At 52.1% G+C, this 10,016-nt stretch overlaps 1 long non-coding RNA gene across 2 annotated transcripts; it reads left to right on the forward strand.

Annotated features, from left to right (window-relative positions):
• The first annotated feature begins 650 nt into the window (after nucleotides 1-650).
• Nucleotides 651-8,664, forward strand: LOC147596100 (uncharacterized). 2 transcript variants are annotated; one of them, XR_015261606.1, is made up of 2 exons: nucleotides 651-754; nucleotides 8,457-8,664. It is a non-coding gene; the product is annotated as an uncharacterized LOC147596100 (long non-coding RNA). The 2 variants fall into 2 exon arrangements; XR_015261607.1 differs by lacking the exon at nucleotides 651-754 and adding an exon at nucleotides 5,022-5,159.
• The last annotated feature ends 1,352 nt before the right edge of the window (nucleotides 8,665-10,016 follow it).

The following is a 10,016-nucleotide window of genomic DNA, read 5'->3' on the forward strand; positions in this document are numbered from 1 at the left end:
CCCCTCCTCAAATTCGCTGGTCAAACTCCTCCTTGAAATCTCCATATCTGGTCTTGAGAACAGGTCGCGGTGCTGCTTGATTTTCCTGGCTCCAAAGTGATGGCTCAGGGCCTATTTCTGCAGGTGGTGTTTGGGACTTACCATTGTATTAAAGATATGCTAGGCTAGCTTCTAACAAATGCGTATTATAATATATCTAGGGTCCCACTCCCTCTAAGGACAAATAGATTTCGTATAAAACTTAACCTATGTGACTACAGTTCTACAGTTAGCAAGAATCACCTCATACTGATATTTAATTTTCAACATTTATGTCATGTAACAGAGCGCTTACTGCCTGTGGAGAGGAGCTGCTGCAGCTGAAGCTGGAGAGGCCACAGAAAGGTAGAGAAGAAGAAACCAAAGGCCAGCCAGCCAGCAGCTGCCTCCCGCTGCAGGCCAGAGAGAGCCTAGCCTGCCTCTCCGGGTGAGGAAGGATCCCTCTTTGTACTCTTCAGCAGGCCAGACCGCCAGTGCGCACTGCACAGTCTGTACGTGGAACCTGAAGCACGGTACGGCCACATAGCGCGCGAGCGAGCGTGGGTGGGTGGGTGGCTACGTGTCTAGGAAGCTTTTTGTCTAAGAGCTGTAGGACACCCACGTATTCTCTTAGGTGGAGGACAGCCAAGTGGTCGGAGTTACAGAAGAGGAGAGAAGCAGAAAGCAGCATCTGACCTGTCAGATTCTCCCAGCAGTGCCGGGAGTGAGAGCTGTGGTGAGTCCCCGGCCCCTGGGGCTCTGCCTCCTCTCTTGTGCGTCCCTGTCCTTCCCTGCCGCTCCCGTGACCCCTACCTTTCCCAAGCTGCTGTGATTTGTTGTTGTTGTTATTGTTTCCTTCTACCTCTCCTCTTCTGTCTGTTCTTGTATGCTCTTCCCCCTTTCTCTCTCCCTTTAAATCTCTTGTTCTACCGCTTCCTTTTGTTTTGTATCCCTGCACTTTTGTTCTGCTCCCTTTCCTTCCTTTGTTTGTCCTCTGTCTCTGTCCTGCGGCCCATTGCTGTTTTTGCCTTTTCCATCTCTTTGTCCTGATCTGCATCCGTCTTCTCCCCCCAACTAATTTCTCCAGCCTGTTTTCTGGCCTGCTTTTCTTTGCGCCTCTGCATGCCTGCCCTGTGCCTCTGCCTTTCTATCTCTCTCTTTCTTTTCTTATCTTTCTTTCTCTATCTCTTTGTCTTGCGTACTGTCACTGGTTTTTTTTTTCTGTTCTGTATCTCACTGTCTGTGACGTCCTCTGTGCCCCTGGATGTGTTTGCAGCCCCTGGGTGCAGAGCTGATGGCTGAGGACAGGCACAGGGAAGGGGGTGATGTGCTGTGGGGCTTTGGCAAGGGCCCCTGCTCCTGATGGGCTCCAGCTGGGGCTGGAGGTGGGGCAGCCCCACATGGGTCCAGTGAGGCTGAGGGTGGCCCTGGCCCTGCTGTATGAGGGGCCTCCAGCTGTAAAGGGGGCCGCCTGGGCATGGCTGCTGGAGGGGACTGAGGAGTGAATCACAGGCAGGTGCCTCCAGCAAGGAGTGGCTGGTCCATCTGAGCCCTCCCTGACAGAGCAGACACCAGGACGCAGTGCCAGGAGCTCCGTGCCTCTGTCGGCCACGTGTGCGAGCCACCACGTTCTGCTACATTTGTCATTCAGCCCTGTCCAGAACGTAGCTGTGGTAGAAGTTAGATAGCATGCATGGTCTTGCTAGAAATGAAGCCTGGAGCGTTTGTTTTCTTGTAGGAAGCTAAAGCAGGTGGTTTTTGATAATGTTGTCATTGCATGTAATGACATACTTTTCTAGTTAGCTTGGTATGACACCTATTTTTTCTACCTACACCCCAGAAAAAGTAAGTTGAGCTTTGCGTCTCTCAGCATCTGAAGCACCACGAGCGGCAGTTGCGGCGTCGGACTTCTTGGCAATGAGTGGAGCCGGTGAGCAGAGCACTGCGGCGCTTTTGAGGAGGAGAGTGCCATGGAAGAGATTGGTGGTAAGTGGTGTGATGTTGAAGGGCGGTGCTGTTTGGTAGGTTTTATTTTTGGGGTTTTTTTTTTTGCAGATGGTGATGAGGAGCTGGGCGAGGAAGCGCCATCTTAGTTAGCATGGGGTTGTTCTTTTGAGGATGGAATCTGATTCCTGGCCGTTTGAGAGCTAAGTTGAGGGACCACAGCTGAGGAGGGAACAAGGTTGAAAACTGCAGGGAGGGTGTAGTAAATTGATGGGAGGAAGAGGGCTCCCTGGGAACAGTCTCTCTCGGGAAGGTGAAGGGGGAGACGTTACTGGTCAGTGTACGCTGGGCAAGAGTGTTGCAGCCTGGGGCGGTCTGCCTTTTATGCAGTCTCTAGGCTGGATAACGTTTGTGGGCCTGTAGAGGCGCTGGCAAGGGCCGGCGAGGAGCAGCACGAGCTTTCAGTGCTGGCACTTTTGGTGTGGCAGCAATCGTCTGACGTTCGTTATTTTGAGGCCTTTTTTCCGGTGGGTGGCCCTGCGGAGTTGACAGTGAAAGCGGGAGCACTGGCGTCCAGGAAATCCCAGAGCCCTCCTCTGCTCGGAGGCAGTTCACGAGGACAGAAGTGTTGCTGTGCTCCTTAACAAACAAATATTCAACTTGGCACATAGAGGGTGAGGAGATCTCGGCTGTACTTAGGGTTGAGAAAATGTATGTAGGCATCTGTGTCTGTCCCCTGCCTGTATGTAGGACAGCGGTTCGAGTGAAACTAAAGCTGCCAATGAGTCAAAAAAAGGCCCGGGTGTCTGAAAAATGCAAAAGCTTTAAAGGCCGGTATCAGCAGCTGTACCAAAGGTGCTGCAAGATACTCTGTCCTTCACGTGGTTTTAGTCCTGAGAAACCTCGCCCCAAAAGGAAGAGTTAGATTCCTGCCTAGCTTCAAACTAAGGGGTTTTTCCCTCTCTCTGCTGAATGTCTGCTGCCAGCGTTTCACCATGGTCGCCCTTTCCTTGGCCGTGAAAGTACGAGATGGATGGAAAGGAGCCGCAGCAGTCTGCAAGTACAAGGTACGTCTGCGATGCGTGACTGCATTTTTCCTAAGGGACTTGCCGCATGGATTTTAGAGTGAATGTTAAGAATGTGGTGATTTTCCTTCTGTAGTCTTTTAACTAAATATTCAGACACAGGAAAAATCAAATGAGGTGTGGTCTGGAGCATAGTCTGGCCATGGGAAAAAAAATATTCTGGACAAGGAAAAAAAAAAAAGCCACTCAATTTGGGGATAGTTGGTGTGACCCAGTGGGAGACGGAGGGGTTCTCGCTGGGGATTACGCAGTGTGGGTCCATTGTCCGGTGTGGGTCATCTCGTGCAGGTTATGCCGGGTGAGTTACGTGCTGTGGATTGTCCTGCGTGGACTCCCTGCTATAGGTCATCCTTACGCACCTTTCTTCCCGCACGTACCCCTTGTCCTTGCGTGTCCGTCTCTCCCTCCTATCCGTCCCCACTGTCCCGCTCTGTGTTTCTCAGCTCTCCTGACGCGTGGATCAAACTCTACAACTCGGAGAGAGTTATAAAGCAGGCATGTTTATTTGGCACCGGGTGCGTGGGGGATTGCTTCTCCAAAAGCATGCACACTGACAGCACATTTTACCAAAAATGTATCCGGTGCAGGTACACACATTCCTAGGATTGCACAATACAGACATACATGTGCATAAGCGAGGCGGGGTTATTAAAAAACCACTTGCGTTAGCATTTCAGATCTGTCTCTGGTGGTCGTTTACTTCTTCAGGGGTCTGATCTTCCTCTAGATGAACTTCAGTCATTCACCCATGCTCTCCTTTCACTTGGGGATTTCAGCAGTTTCTGAACGACTCCTGTTATCATGTCCTTTGCTTGACATATTAGTCCTTGACTGAATACCAGTTTCTTGACAAGTACCAGTCCCTGATAAGCTTAAGTGAGTTTCAAGGCAAAGAGGATTGTTAGGCATTGTCTAGCAGACAGTTAGTCTCCTAAATCAAGCAGTATGCAGACAGTCAGTCTTCTAAATCAAGCAATATTTAGCAGACCGTTAATTCCCTGTATCACTTGCAAATGCTTTTCACTAAAACACCCCCCCACCGTGTGAGGTTTTCCTCCCTTGTGAGTTTTTTTTCCCCTGTGTTTTGCCCGTTGCGTGCCCTGCACTCTTGTTTTGTGTCCCTGTTCGACGCCCCCCTTTTTGGCGCTGCCTCCCCATGACCCCTCTGTCTCGGTATCCTTGGGGTGCTGCCTGTGTTCCCCAACTTACCCAGTGCCCCCACCCCCAACTTTTATGGAGATTGTTTCCATTCTAAAATGAAAACACTCTAAATGTTTTCATTAGAAACTTACAAGTGTGTTCATTTATATCAGTTGCATGTCTTGGGTTTTCTTTTGCTGTATTTTTTTTTTTTGTTCCGCTTTTCCTTACCAGTGGTGGTTGTTTTTTTCCTTAATATTAAACTGTTTTTATCTCAAGACCCAAGAGTTGTCACGTTGACCTTTCTGAGTCTCTCCCCATCCCACAGGGTCGGGGGCAGTGAGCGAGCACAGTTGCTGGCTGGGGTTAAACCGCGGCACAAGGTCAGCTGCAAGCTCTGCCTGGCTGATGCTTTAGGCTGTCGATGTCATTCCTAGTGTCTTGACAGTTTGTCTTTGTTCTTTGTCATTGCTTTTTAGTGCCTTTTCCTCTGCTGTTTTGGGCAGCGGTGGTTGTGGAGCCGCTCCAGGTAGCCACTCTCTCAAGGGCAAGGGGGTGGCAAAGCCGCAAGCTGGTGCGCAGTCCGGTCGGACGAAGGCAGCCACCTGTCACTGTGGATCGGTATTCCGGAAGACGTAACTGAAGGCCGTCTGACCGGCAGCTGCCTGTGCTGCGTGCAAGAGACAGCCTGCCTCTCTGGGTGAGGAAGATCCCGTTTTGAAGGCCGCAGCAGGCTAGATCGCCAAAGAGCGCCGCAGGGTCTGTACACATAATTTAAAAAGGGGGCACGGTCAAGTACTGGGTGAGCGAGGCTGCGTTTCTAGGGAGCTTTGTCTCATAAGAGCTGTAACGCATCCCCCTCTTTTCTTAGGTTGGGGACAGTCAAGCAACTGGAGTGACAGAAGAGGAAGGGAAGAGCAGAGAAAGAAGGGTCTGAACTGGCAAACTCTCCCTGGAGCGCCGAGAGCTGCGGTGAGTCCCGGGCCCTCGGGGCCCCTTCTCCCCTCCTCTCCATCCCAGGGCCTCCTTGGCCCTCCCCCAGCTGCCTCTCTTTCCCTTTTTCTTTCTCACGCTGCTGTGATTTTCTTGGCTTCCCTGTATCTCTCTTCTTGTTCTATTTTTTTTTTGTTTTCTCAGTCTTTCTCTTTCCCCTTCTCTCTCTTCTTGTACAGCACCCTTTCTTTTTCTATCTGGGCTCTTGTTCTCCCCTCTCCTCTTCCTTTTTTCCACCCTCTGGCTTTGTCCTGCAGCCCATCGCTGTTTTTTCCTTTTATTTCCCTTTGTGCCATTCTGCATCCTTCTCTTTTTTTCTTTGCAGTTTCTCTGGTCTATTTTCTGGCATTTGTTTCCTCCCTGTGCCTGTACGTGCTGCTCTGAGTCCCTGCCTTCCTGTCTCTGTCCTCCCTTCCCCTTCTTGCTTTATCCCTTTGTCTTGCTTGGTGTTGCTGTTTTTCTTCCATTCTGCCTCTCACTCCGTCCTGTTCATCTCTTGCTGTCTCTGGGCCTTCATGCTGTTCCCTGGCCCTTTTTATTAAGTTGATGTGCCTTTGTAGCTCTTTTGAGATCTATCTTTATCTCTCCAACCCCTGTGGCTCTCACAAGTGCATGCTCTCTCTCTTTCAATGCTTTTTTGTTCTGTCTGTCTTGCTCCCTGTCTTGTCGTTTCTTGCTATATCCCTTTCATAGAATCATAGAATCATAGAATCACATGGTTGGATGGGACCTATAAGATCATCTAGTCCAACCGTCTTCCCACTACCATTGCTGCCACAGCTACTAAACCATATCCTGTAGCTTCTCATCAAGCCGCCTCTTGAACACTGCCAGGGACGGAGACTCCACCACCTCCCTGGGCAGGCCGTTCCAGTGCCTTACCACTCTTTGAGAGAAAAAGTTTTTCCTCAAGTCCAATCTAAACCTCCTCTGGTACAACTTGTGGCCATTTCCTCGGGTCCTGCTTGTTGCCTGGAAGAAGAGGCCAAACCCCTGTTCATCACAACCTGCCTTCAGGAAGCTATAGAGTGCAATGAGGTCCCGATCCTTGCTCATATTCATGTTCTTCTCTGTCCTGCTGTCTATCCAAGGTTTTTTTCCCACCCCCATCTCCGTCTGGCTGCTGCCATTTTTTTTCTCTGCCTTCTCCCTCTTTCTGTCTCTTTTCCTTGGTCAGTGTTTCCCCCCCCGCCATTTTGTCCCGATCTCACTCCTATTCCTATTTATTTTCCTCTTTTTGTCCTTTTCCTCTGCTTCCTTCCACTTTATTGTCTGTTTGTTTCTTTCTCTGTCCCGTTTGCTCTCCTGTCTTTTCTAACTGTGCTCCCCTGTACAGCTGGGTGTCTCTTCTTTCCTTTCTCTTTCCCTCACTGTTTTTTTCCTTTTCTGGTATCTCTCTCCCACTGCCTATCACAGTTGATTTTTCCTCCAGAGCTGTCCTGCTCTCTGTCCTTTTATTCACTCTCTGTCATTCTGTGCTGCTCCCCATGGTTGTTTTCTAATTTCTCCGTCTCGGTCCTGCAGGCCATTGCTTGTATTCATGTTCTTCTCTGTCCTCCTGACAATCTAAGGTTGATGGTTTTTTCCCATCTCCATCCTGCTGCTGCTGTTTCTTTTCTCTGCCATCTCCCTGTCCCTCTTTCTGTCTCTTTTCCTTGGTCAGTTTTTTTTTTTTCCCTTTTTTGTCCAGATCTCACTCCTATTTTTTCCTGGTTTTGTCCTGTTGCCCTGCTTCCTCCTACTTTATTTTCTGTTTTTCTCTCTGTGTCCCGTTTGCTCTCCTGTCTTTTCTAACTGTATTCCCCTGTTCAGCTGGGTGTCTCTTCTTTCCTTTCTCTTTCCCTCACTGTTTTTTTCCTTTTCTGGTATCTCTCTCCCACTGCCTATCACAGTTGATTTTTCCTCCAGAGCTGTCCTGCTCTCTGTCCTTTTATTCTCTCTCTGTCATTCTGTGCTGCTCCCCGTGGTTGTTTTTTAATTTCTCCGTCTCGGTCCTGCAGGCCATCGCTATTTTGTTTTGCTTCCGTTCCCGTGCCCTGCTTTCTGTCTTTGTTTCTCTTTGCCTTTGTTCAGCCTCCCAGCATTTTTTCCTTTCCCATTCTGTCCTGCTCCCTATCCCTCTTGCTGTCCCAAATCTGGGTTTGTTTACCCAGTGCGCAGTACGCCAGGCTTACGCACGGAGCAGAGGTATTTACTTCTGTAATTTCTGCACAGCGATGGGTGCTAGGGGCTAAACCCACAAAGCTAGCCCACCTGCTTGTAATGCTCAGTTTAAATTCTACATTCTCTGTCTTGCAGCTGCACGCTATTTGATTGTTTCCCCTCCATCTCTCTCTGCCTGCGGCTCCCTATCTGTCTGGTAAGCCGTCACTGTTATTTTTTTGTTTCTCCATGTCATTCTGTCTAGCTTCTCAGTCCCCGTTTTTTAATTCTTCCCTCTTCCCTGTATGCCAGTCGTGTTCCTATTATTTCACATTGTGTTCTGCCTGGTCCTCTGACCGTATTTATCCATTGCTCCCTCTCTGCCCTGTGGCCTGTCGCACTTGCCCATTTAATTTCTGCCTCTCTCTCTGTCCAGCTCCCAGTCTCTGGTTTTCCATTTCCTCCCTCTGTGCCCTCTAGCGTGTCGCTTTTCTCCTTTATCCAGCTTGCCGTCTCTGGCTCCCCGATGCACCTGATTTTCCATTCTGCCCCTGTTCTTTCTGTATGCATTGCTACACTGTTTGTTTTTTTTTCCCAGCTCTCTCTTTTTTTCAGGCTCCTTGACCCTATTTCTTAATTCTTCCCTCTCTGCCCTCTAAGCATGCAGCTGTATGATTTGTTTTGTGTTGTCCCCTTGCTGTCACCTCTTCTGTCCAACCTTTGATGTCCTGGCGTCCTGTCCCTGTTGTTTCACTGTTGTTTCATTCCTCCCTCTCTGCCCTGTTCTTGTTATGGCTTTAGCTTTCTCCATCTCTCTCGGTCTGGCTTCCTGCACCTAGTTGTCTTTACCTCCCTGTCGTACTGCCCAGCTCAGGTTTTTCCTGCATCTCCATCCTGCTCCCCATCCTTCTTTGCTGGTCTCTGTCCCGCTCCCTCTCCCTCTTTCTGCTGCCTCTCTTCCTCTCTCCACTGCTTCTTTGCCCACCTCTGTCAGGCTCCCTGTCCTTCTCTGTCCCCATCCTTCTCTCGCTATCCTGTTTCCTGCCTCGTGCTTTCTCGCTACGCCCCTCTGTCTTGCAAGCTGCCTCTCTTCTCTTCTCTTGTGGTGTTCCGTGCCCTGCTCTTTGTTTTTAGCAGCCTCCAAGTCTGCCCAGCAGCCCGGCGCTCCAGGACGCAGCCAACCCACCGTACGTTCCCTGCCGAACCAACGAGCGTGGCTCCTGGAATGACTTGGCAGTCGTTCCAGTGACACGGAGAGGGGATCGGGGGCTGCAAGCTCCAGAGCAGACTCGCTGCTCGGACTTATGTGCGTGACTGAATAAACACTCGCTGTCTCCTTTGACTTCATGGCTGCGTTTCTGCTCCCTTTGCCCGGGGCCATGGGAGGTGAGGAGCCCAGGGGAGGAGGTGATGCAGTGTGGGGGTCAGGCGATGGCCCCCAGTTCCTGCCGGGCTCCAGCTGTGGGCCGGGGCTGGAGGAGCCCCAGGTGCGGGCAGTGAGGGTGATGGAGACGGCCCCTCCCTGTAAAGGGGTGGGTGCTGCTGGAGGGGCTGGTGCTGCCCTGCCCCGGGTGGCCGTGGAGGGGCCAGTGCGAGCCACGGGGGGCGTGGAGCGGTCCCGAGCGCCGCCGGGCTGCGGCTGCGCCTGCAGCGATGGAGAAGCTGAGCGGGGCCGGGCGATGGACCGGCGGGTCTCGGAAAAAGCCCCGAGGAGCGCAGCGGCCGGGCTGGCGCGGTCTGTGTGCGGGTACAGGAAGTGGCGGGGGCGCGGCCGTGCTGCGGCGTGCTGCAGTCAGCGGTGGGGGCTGCCAGCGTCCGCGCTGGGGGTTGCGAGGCTCTGCAGTGGCGCTCGGCGCAGGGGTAACGGTGTGCCCCACAGGAACGGCTGCTTTGTGCGGCATGCTGGGAACTGTAGTCCTGGGGTACAGGGCTTGCGGTTGGCCGTTATGGCTTCGCAGAGCATGCCGGGAGCTGAAGTCCTGAGGCACGAGGCGTCTGCTCCGCCATGATGTCTCCGCGGAGCATCCTGGGAGGTGTAGTCTTTCCGCACCCAGGGCCGAGCACCCATCCTGTGTTTGCCAGTGCGTGCAGGTAGGTTTAGTTTTTGCTGCCACGCCGCCGCATTGCTCTCGGGCTTATGTGGAGCATGTGCTCCCTCCTGTATGGCCTGAAGTCCATTGATATTGTTTTTCCATCTGGGCCCCTCCCTGTGGCTCCCTTGCCCTATTTCTCAAGCCCACGTCTCTGTCCTGGGGCTGATTGCTGTCGTATTGGGGTTACGTGGCAAGGTTATGTTAGCTGTGGCGGCAGGGCCGGGCAGGGGCTGCAGGGATGGGTTCTGTGAGAAGACACTGGGAGCTGCCTCCGCGCTGGACACAGCCACTTCTAGTTCCAAGACCCCTTTGCTGCCGGTCAAAGCCGAGACCGTCAGCAACACCGGTAGCACCTCTGCGATGAACGTTTTAGAGCAGGTAAAAAATGCTGCGCGCAAGCTGTGACAGAGAAAATGCGAACCAGCCCTGCCGATGCCAAGGTCAGTGAAAAAGGGGGCTGGGGGGGGCACTCCAGATGCCAGAGCAGAGGTTTCCCTGCAGCCTGTGGTGATGACCACGCTCAGGCAGGCTGTCGTCCGGCAGCGCGTGGAGCACCCCACAGCAGAGCAGGAGGATGTGCCTGAAGGAAGGCGTGACCGTG

The sequence above is a fragment of the Chlamydotis macqueenii genome, unplaced genomic scaffold, assembly GCF_036417535.1.
Source record: "Chlamydotis macqueenii isolate bChlMac1 unplaced genomic scaffold, bChlMac1.mat HAP1_SCAFFOLD_174, whole genome shotgun sequence".
NCBI classification, from domain to species: Eukaryota; Metazoa; Chordata; class Aves; order Otidiformes; family Otididae; genus Chlamydotis; species Chlamydotis macqueenii.